The following is a 9,106-nucleotide window of genomic DNA, read 5'->3' on the forward strand; positions in this document are numbered from 1 at the left end:
AGTTCGAGACCAGCCTGGCCAACATGGTGAAGTCCTGTCTCTACTAAAAATACAAAAATTAGCTGGGCGTGGTGGCAAATACCTGTGATCCCAGCTATTAAAGAGGCTGAGGTGGGAGGATCACTTGAGCCCAGGAACCAGAGTTTGCAGTGAGCCAAGATCACATCACTGCACCCTCACTGCACCCAGCCTGGGTGACATAGCAAGACACTGTCTCAAAACAAATAAAAAATGAAATAAATTTGTAAGAATGGAGGTAGTTGCATAATGGCTGATACCTATGTACTGTAGATAAAATTACTTTCCTGTTTATCTTATGAGATGCAAGAATATTAAATGAAAATTGTTAATGATGAATTTGGGTTTTATAAAGCAGTAAGAGGCAATGCTGTAAGATGTGTTTCCAAATGAGTTTTTGAAAATAAAATCCCAAAGAGTATTTTTTCTTAGTGTGATCCCTTTTGTAATTGTAATTTTTTTTTTTTAAACTTTTAAGTTCAGGGGTACATGTGTAGGTTTGTTACATATGTAAACTTGTGTCATGGGGGTTTTTCGTACAGATTATTTCATCACCCAGGTATTAAGCATAGGACCCATTAGTTATTTTTTCTGATCTTCTCTCTCTACCCTCTACCCTCCGATAGGCCTCAGTGTGTATGGTTCCCCTCTGTGTATCTGTGTGTTATCATCATTTAGCTCCCATTTATAAGTGAGAACATGTGGTATTTGTTTTTTTGTTCCTGCGTTAGTTTGCTAAGGAGAATAGTGTCTAGCTCCATCCATGTCCCTGCAAAGGATATGATCTCATTCTTTTTTATCACTGCATAGTATTCCATGGTGTATATGTAACATTTTCTTTATCCAGTCTATCATTGATGGGTATTTAGGTTGATTATATGTCTTTGCTACTGTGACTAGTGCTGCAGTGAATATACACATGCACGTGTCTTTATAATGGAACGATTTATATTCCTTTGAGTATGTACCCAGTAATGAGATTGCTGGGTTAAGTGGTATTTCTGTCTTTAGGTCTTGTAGGAATTTCCAGTTTCTTTCACAATGATTGAACTAATTTATACTTTCACCAACAATGTGTAAGCCTGCCTTTTTCTACACAACTTTGCCAGCATCTTGTTTTTTGACTTTTTAATAATAGCCATTCTGACTGGCATGAGATGGTATCTTCATTGTGGTTTCGATTTCCGTTTCTCTAATGACTAGTGATGTTGAGCCTTTTTTCATGTGATTGTTGGCCACATGTACGTCTTCTTTGGAAAAGTGATCATGCCGTTTGCCCTACTTTTTAATGTTTTTTGTTGTTGTTGTTGTCGTTGTTAAGTTCCATATAGATGCTGGATATTCGACCTTTGTTGGATGCATAGTTTGCAAAAATTTTCCCATATTTTGTTGGTTTTGTGTTTACTCTGTTGACAGTTTCTTTTGCTGTGTGGAAGCTCTTTTGCTTAGATCCTATTTGTCATCTTTTGTTTTTGTTGAGTTACTTTTGATGTCTAATTATCTCATCAAGTAAGTGCTATACCCTGAACTGGAGGCAACATCTTTGCAAACCACATCTGTGAGCGTAGGGGGCACAGCCGCATTTTGTGGGAGATGCATTTCAGCATCAGGAGGCAGTTAAGTCTTCACAGGTTATCCAAGGACTATATGGATGGTAACTCACAAGTGTTTACACCTCCAGAGAAAAGCCCTGTGTGATTACTGCTATCTTCCAACTGTGGAGACTGAGGCACACACTGGCAAGCAAATTGCTTTAAGAACTATTAGCAAACAGGATCAAGAAAGAACTAGCCTCTGCCGAACACTGCGCATGGTTGAGCCTATGTCCCAGCTATCAGGTTATCAGTCAATCAGCTATATTCCCAGTACCCGGCAGAGTTCTTGGGACAAAGTAGATACTTCGTCTCTTCATTTTCTATTGTTGCAGTAACAAATTACCACAAGTTTGGCAGCTTAAAACACTCTCTTACAGTTCTGTAAATCCAAGGTTCAGGTATATCGTGGCTTAGGGAGAGGCCTCCACTTAAGAGTCTCACAGACTGAAGTCAAGGTGTCAGCAGGAATGTGTTCCTTTTGGGAAACTTAGGGGAAGGACCCACTTCCAGGTTTATTGAGGTTGTTGACTGAATTCAGTTCCTTGTGATTTTAAGACTGAGGTCCCTGTTTGTTTGCTGGATGTAAACTGAGGGCTAATTCAACCTTCAGGAGGCCACTTGGTTCACGGCCTCCTTCATCTTGAAAATCAGCAGTGGTGGATACAGTCCCTTTCATGCTTTGATTCTCCCTTGTTCTTCTCTTCTGCTGTGTTTCTCTCTGACTCTTCTCCTTTCCTCTTAAGGGTCCATGTGATTATACTGGGCCAATCAGGAAAATCTCCCTATTTTAAAGCTCTCTGCAAAGTAACTTTGCCATGTAATGTTAGAATATTCACAGGTTCTGGGGGCTAAGGTGCATGGAGATCTTTGGAGGACCATTGTTCTGCATGCCACCACACTCAATCAATATTTTTTAATAAGTGAAAAAAGATGTATTTGTTAGTGTTGGAAGAATAAAAATTTTTATGAATTTTTGGTTGCTTAATGTTAAACAGAGTTGATTTTTGTTTGTTTTGTTTGAGACAGAGTCTTTCTCTGTCGCCCAGGCTGTAGTGCAGTGGCATCTCGACTTGCTGCATCCTCTGTCTCCTGGGTTCAAGTGATTTTCCTGCGTCAGCCTACCCAGCAGCAGGGACTACAGGTGTGTGCCACCACACCTGGCTAATATTTGTATTGTTAGTTTAGATGGGGTTTCACCGTGTTGACTAGGCTGGTCTCGAACGCCTGACCTCAAGTGATTGGCCCACCTCGGCGTCCCAAAGTGTTGAGATTACAGGCGTGAGCCACTGTGCCTGGCTGATTTTTGGAACTTTTTTTTTTTTTTTAAAGAAAATTTCTTATAATGAGTAATATTTATGCTAAGATATCCAACTGATTTATAACAGCATATGATAAAGTTAAGAGTTTTTTTTTTGTATTGTCAGCCAAGTTGAGAAAAGACTTACAATAGAAAGACAAGCAGTTGATGGGAGAGAGACTGTTGAGTTTGATGACAGATTAGAAGAGCGGAACTGTACAAATAGGTTAGGGAAGAAGAGAGGATTAGTGAGCCAACCTTACTGCAGGTTATAGCGCCTTTTATGTGTTCCTACCTTAAATATGCTAAGATCCGAGAGATGAGTAGTTCATCCCAGTTAACATAAATGAAAAGAATTCTCTTTCAGTTCTTGTCATTTTTTTGACAACCCGGGAACCATCTTGTATACCCTACTTGCCTAAGTCAAGCATTCCGTCACTCTTTCATTGAGACTTTTTGCTCTCAGTTGTGAAGACTACAGTTACCTGGCACTGCATCCTTTTTCCCTCTTCCTTTTGCCATCCTGTGTTCTGAATTGTCAGGTCCTCCTAAATAGAAGGCCTAAACTTGATTGTTACTTGGTAACTTAAGACTATAAGATTATTGTTCCTAAACCATTGGTATTTCTAATACCAAGATGTACTAGTTTGATCAAAGACTTAATTTTCTAGGCCCAGACAGCTGATATAATGGATTTAGGTTTATTTTTTCTTTGAAATGAGTGCATGAGTGCCTTTAGATAGAGTACATAGTCAAAAAATATGAATACTGTAGCAAGTATTAGGGATTCTTGCAGTCTTCCTGAGCACAGTGGTGGAGAAAAGAGAAAAATCCCTGGTTACATTGCACACTCATCAAGTCAGGCAACCTGGCCTAGGGCAACATAAACCTAGAGAAAGGAGTCTTGTTCTCTGGTTTGCTCTCTGCACATTGTGCCTTTTTGTTTTCTTTTTCCTTTAGAGAGGCTCCTTATTGTGAAGCAGCTATTAAAAGGGTATACCTTATTCTATTTCTTTTTCTTGGTTTTCTTAATTACTTAATTATAAAACATTTCTAACATAAATATAATGAGAGAAAATAGCACGTGGTCTTCCATGTTCCCATCACACAGATTCTATAATTACCATTTTTAAAGGCTCTCCTTATCTGTTCCACCTCTTCCTTTTTTTCCTAAAGTATTTAAATGCAAAATCGAGACACTGTCATTTTTTTCCTACTTTGCCTCTCTTAAACATATAGACATCTTTGACATAGCCACAGTGCCATTGTATGCAACAAAATAAATAATATTTGTGTAATCTAACACGCAGTTCATTTTACAGTTTCTTTGATTTCCTGAAAATTGTCTTTTTGTAATTTGTTTGTTGGAAATAGGACCCAAACAAGCACCATAAGTTGCGTTGTTAGGAATCTCAAGTATCTTTTACTGTAGTTCATAATTTTTTTGTGCCATTGGTGCTTTTGGCAGACTGGAAATCCTATGAATCCTCTTTCTGAATACTATAAGGCATAAAATAAAATACATAAGATAAAACCAATTGTATTTTTAAAAAACAATTTATGACATGATTTGTGCTTCTTTACTAATGCATTGTGTAACTCGATCTAGTGGCAAATTTGATAAATACCAGATTTTAGAAGTATAATGAGCTTACGTAATATCTTTATTTTATGTTATGTGATATCTTTATTCTAATGTTATGAAAAAATCTGAAAAAAAAAAGAAAAAAAGAAAAAATCTGATCTTTGTTGGTGACAAAGTTGTAACCATTTATAATAATACTGAAGAATTATAATAATAATTCCTGAAGAAAGAATTAATTTCATTTAGAGATTAATGAAAATAAAATTGTAAATTTTTTTCCCGTTAAAATTCTTCTGAATTCTATCCACAGTTCCATGCTCTAAAGGAACAGTACATATTAAAAAAGGCCTTGACTACAAGTCTTTTTCGGTGACTTTTTCGGAGTTTTTCAACAACTTGGCAAGTTCTTTACCTCTTGGCCTTTGTCCTTCAGTTGTTTGTCTGGAATATTCTTCCCCTTGCTCTTAATAAGACTGATTCCTTCTGATAGTTCAGATTTCAGTTCAGCAGCCACTTCTTCAGGACCCTTTTTCTTCTAGTTATCTTGTTGTTCATTTGTTTTCTTTGATTATCTTTCTTTATATGAATTTGAAGGTAGAAACTATGTCTTTCCTGCCTTCCACTATATCTCCAGTGCTGAGAACAGAGTATTTTGCATGTAAGTGTTGCTTGAAAAGTATTTTCAAATGAATCTGAAGCCTATATTACATATTTTTAGTTATTTTTCATACTTTCATATGGGCGTAGAGTGGTAATTATAGTTCATATTTTTAATGATGCTTTGTAATCTCTATAGGCCCTCAGTGCCACTTGACAATCCTTTTATACATTGCTTGATGATTCTTTATTACATTGTTTCTGGCAAATCAGGTTCTTTATACAGTGTTTTCTCTCTCAGTAAATGACCCTGTCAGTGTTCAGGCCGGTGTCTTAGGCATCATCCTTGCCACTTACTCCCCTCTCATCTCTAGTGTCCAGCCATCATGAAGGCCTGTAGACCTTACTTGCTGACATCTCTGGAATCCCTTCTCTCCATGTCACTACTATCCTTTCTCACTGTAGAGAAAACTTGATTTGATGTTGTAAAACATTTTCCTTTAAATAAAATGAAAATGCTTTAAACTGTTTAATTGAGTCAAGTTGTAATTCACTATTCCTTATCCAGGATTTTTTTTTTTTCTTTTAAATAAGCCCCAAGGGAGAGAGAGAATAATTTACAGTGAGATAGGAGGTATGAATGGAATCAAAAGATTGGGTAGAGGGATTAGCTTTAGTAAGGAAGAGAATCATTTATGGGCCTTGTAGCTGGCCAAGGGTTTTAGGGATTTTGGTATTTATCCTAAGTACATTGAGAAGCCATCAGATTAGTGGGATGGCATCCCTAGCTTTGTGTTTTGAAAGTAACATTCTGGCCGGGCGCGGTGGCTCAAGCCTGTAATCCCAGCACTTTGGGAGGCCGAGGCGGGCGGATCACAAGGTCAGGAGATCGAGACCACAGTGAAACCCCGTCTCTACTAAAAATACAAAAAATTAGCCGGGCGCGGTGGCGGGCGCCTGTAGTCCCAGCTACTCAGGAGGCTGAGGCAGGAGAATGGCGGGAACCCGGGAGGCGGAGCTTGCAGTGAGCCGAGATCGTGCCACTGCACTCCAGCCTGGGCAACAGCGTGAGACTCCGTCTCAAAAAAAAAAAAAAAAAAAAAAAGAAAGTAACATTCTGACTGTAATATTGGCAACAGATTATGTGGATATAAGGAAACTGTCTATAAAGGTATTGCAGTAGTTCAAAAATGAGTGATGCCGTTTTAAAGAGGGGCAAGATGAAGAAAAGTAGATGGATTCCAGTAGGGATCCAAGTAAGTCTTTGGGTTAAATGGATATGGGCAATAGCAAGAGAAAGAAGTGGCGAAGGTGATTCTTGGTACTCCTGTGTGCCAGTTGACTACGGTTAGCCATGCACTGAGATAGGGAATACTGAAAAAGTACTAAATTTGGGATGATAGAAGATAACTTAGGTTTTAGTTTATATTAAGTGTACATGACTTACAGACATACAGATACAGTTGGCACTCCATATTCGTGGGTTTCACGTCCGTAGATTTAACCAACTGCTGATCGAAAATATTTAAACAAACCAACCAACCAACCCACAATGCCTGTGCTGAACATGTACAGACTTTTGTGAGTTATTTTTTCTTAAATAATACAGCGTAACAACTATTTACGTAGCATTTAGATTGTGTTAGGTATCATAAGTAGTCTAGAGATGACTTAAAGTATGCAGGAGGATGTGCATATTTTATATGCAAACAGTATGCCATTTTATATAAGGAACTTGAACATCTGTGGATTTTGGTGTCTGTGGAGTGTCCTGGAGCCAATTCCCCACAGATACTGAGGTATAATTGTACTCTAAATTAGAGGTTTTTCTTATGACCTTTGATTAAAACTTTACTTTTGTAAAAATCAAGTTTACTTGTCTTTTTTTTTTGCCCACTATTAGCTTTCTATCTGAAGTATATAGGAGTCATTCTCTTCCCTCTCTTGCATGAATCTGTTAGGAAGAAGATTGTAGTTATGTTTTTCATTAACCCTGTCAGAAGACAAACAGACCCTGATAAGGGAATACAATTTTAAACACATTTTTAAAACAAATTTTAAATGTTAAATAAATATGAAATAGTGGACTAATTTTCTTTGTTCATTAATCTCTAGACTCAGACAACATTTTACATCCTATCAGACCCAGGCAGTCAGTTTTGTGGTTACTTTTGGGGCTATGTTGGCCCTCCCTCATGGTGGTGCGAACATAGGCCCCTAAACCCTGTTTCCCTGATCTTTTCCCAGTAATAAGGCATTTATTGCAACGTAGTATCAACTCTATTATGTTGTATACACAAGAACTGTTTTGCTTTTTTGAGTCTTGGTCGTGCATACTGGTTATGAACAGACACAAAATCTTCAGCATGTCCTCTTTAGGGGAAGTTTTTCTTGGATCCATTTGCAAGGATTTGTTCAGGTGGCATAGCAGACAGAGGACACTGTCTTATAGAGCGTTAAGGAATCATCATAGGAGCACCAAACAATTTTATTACTGTAAAATTTGGTGGTAGTGGATTTTCTATCCCATTTTAGTATTTAATGTCCATCGTCTGCCTTCTGGGAGTGGTGTCTAAATGATACATTGAAATTCTTGGAGATGCCTTAGAAATGTCTGTCAACAGGAATTTTTTTTCCTACTTTTTAAAGCTATGTTAATCTCATAGTGAAATTTCCTAGCTAAACAGTAAAAGACAGAAAAAGAAAATTTATCTGAATAGTTTGGATAAACTGGTTTTACCTTCTCATGACAAAATGGCAGGTGACCAGAGAGTAGGATGGGTAAATGCAGTTCTACTTTTATCTATTAAAAATTAGCAGTTGTACTTCAAAAAGAAGCATATTTTATAATTTCTAAGTGCCACCTGCCTGCTGTTTACAGTTGTGCCTCAGGGCCCAAAGAAGCAAGAGATAAGCAGTAATATGTATGCTTTGCAAAGGTTCCTGTCACCATTAAACAACTGAAAAGAAGAGAAAATAATTGGGGGATCAGATATACTCTCTTTTCTTTTGTCTTTATTGCTGCTAATATCAGGTGCCCCTCCAGTGTGTGAAAATGGTATAAAGCCTGGAGGCCTGGCAAAGGATGAAGAACAGAGAATGGGAATGTAAAGGGACAGACCATTTTTGCTCAGCTTTAGACTTTTTTTTTTTTAATCAACTGTCAGATGTGAAATAATAGCAGAACAGTGTAATGATTAAGAACATGATCCTTGAAATGGAAATCTGCTGCTTTACTAGCTGTATGATCTTAGGTATTTAACCTCTTACACAAGTCTTTCCTGTGTCTTAGTGTTGTTCATGAGGGTTGTATGAGATCGTGTATGTAAAGTGCTTCAACACAGTACCAAGCATACTGCTTGTACAATCAGTAAATAGTTTCTACTGCTGTTATTGGTATTATTTTTGTAGAATTTGCTGGAAATAGAATATCAGTAAAATTGCAGTTGAGATTATGTGTGATTATGCTGTATACAAAGAGGTGTGAGGAGAAATCTCAATTACTTGGTTGAATTAGAATTTCAGCACTGATATGCTTGATCAAAATAAACAAGTATTGTAAGTATTGAAAGGTTTGGTGTTTTCATCTTCTGAAGTACCTATTAACACTTTGAACATAAAGATTACATAGTTATTTCTGTACCCTTTTCTTTGACCAAAAGCAAAGCTGTCGTTTAAAATTGTATTTGTATGTACATAAAGATCACATAGCATTGGGATGAAGAAGGCACAATTAACAAGTGGTGAGATGTTTATATACACTATCAGCTTATTTTGCTTAAGAAAACGATTTGAATATTGTTGCGGAAAAGTCAAAAGTAAACTAATAGAATATTTATTTTAAAGTAAGGCTTTTCAACAGAATAAAGACACTTGTAACTATTTGGTCCAATCCCCTTTGAGGACTCACAGTGTCTGATATCAGATTACTGTCGTTTTTCAAGATAGTGTTAGGAATATAGAAATTTACATAGATTTTATAGATTTAAAATTGAAACTTGAGATAGGAAGAAT

At 37.1% G+C, this 9,106-nt stretch overlaps 1 protein-coding gene across 1 annotated transcript in view; it reads left to right on the top strand.

Annotated features, from left to right (window-relative positions):
* CDC73 (cell division cycle 73) overlaps positions 1-9,106 on the top strand; it is a 140,347-nt gene that overhangs the window by 50,834 nt on the left and 80,407 nt on the right.

Source organism: Macaca mulatta, chromosome 1, assembly GCF_049350105.2.
Source record: "Macaca mulatta isolate MMU2019108-1 chromosome 1, T2T-MMU8v2.0, whole genome shotgun sequence".
Classification (NCBI taxonomy): Eukaryota; Metazoa; Chordata; class Mammalia; order Primates; family Cercopithecidae; genus Macaca; species Macaca mulatta.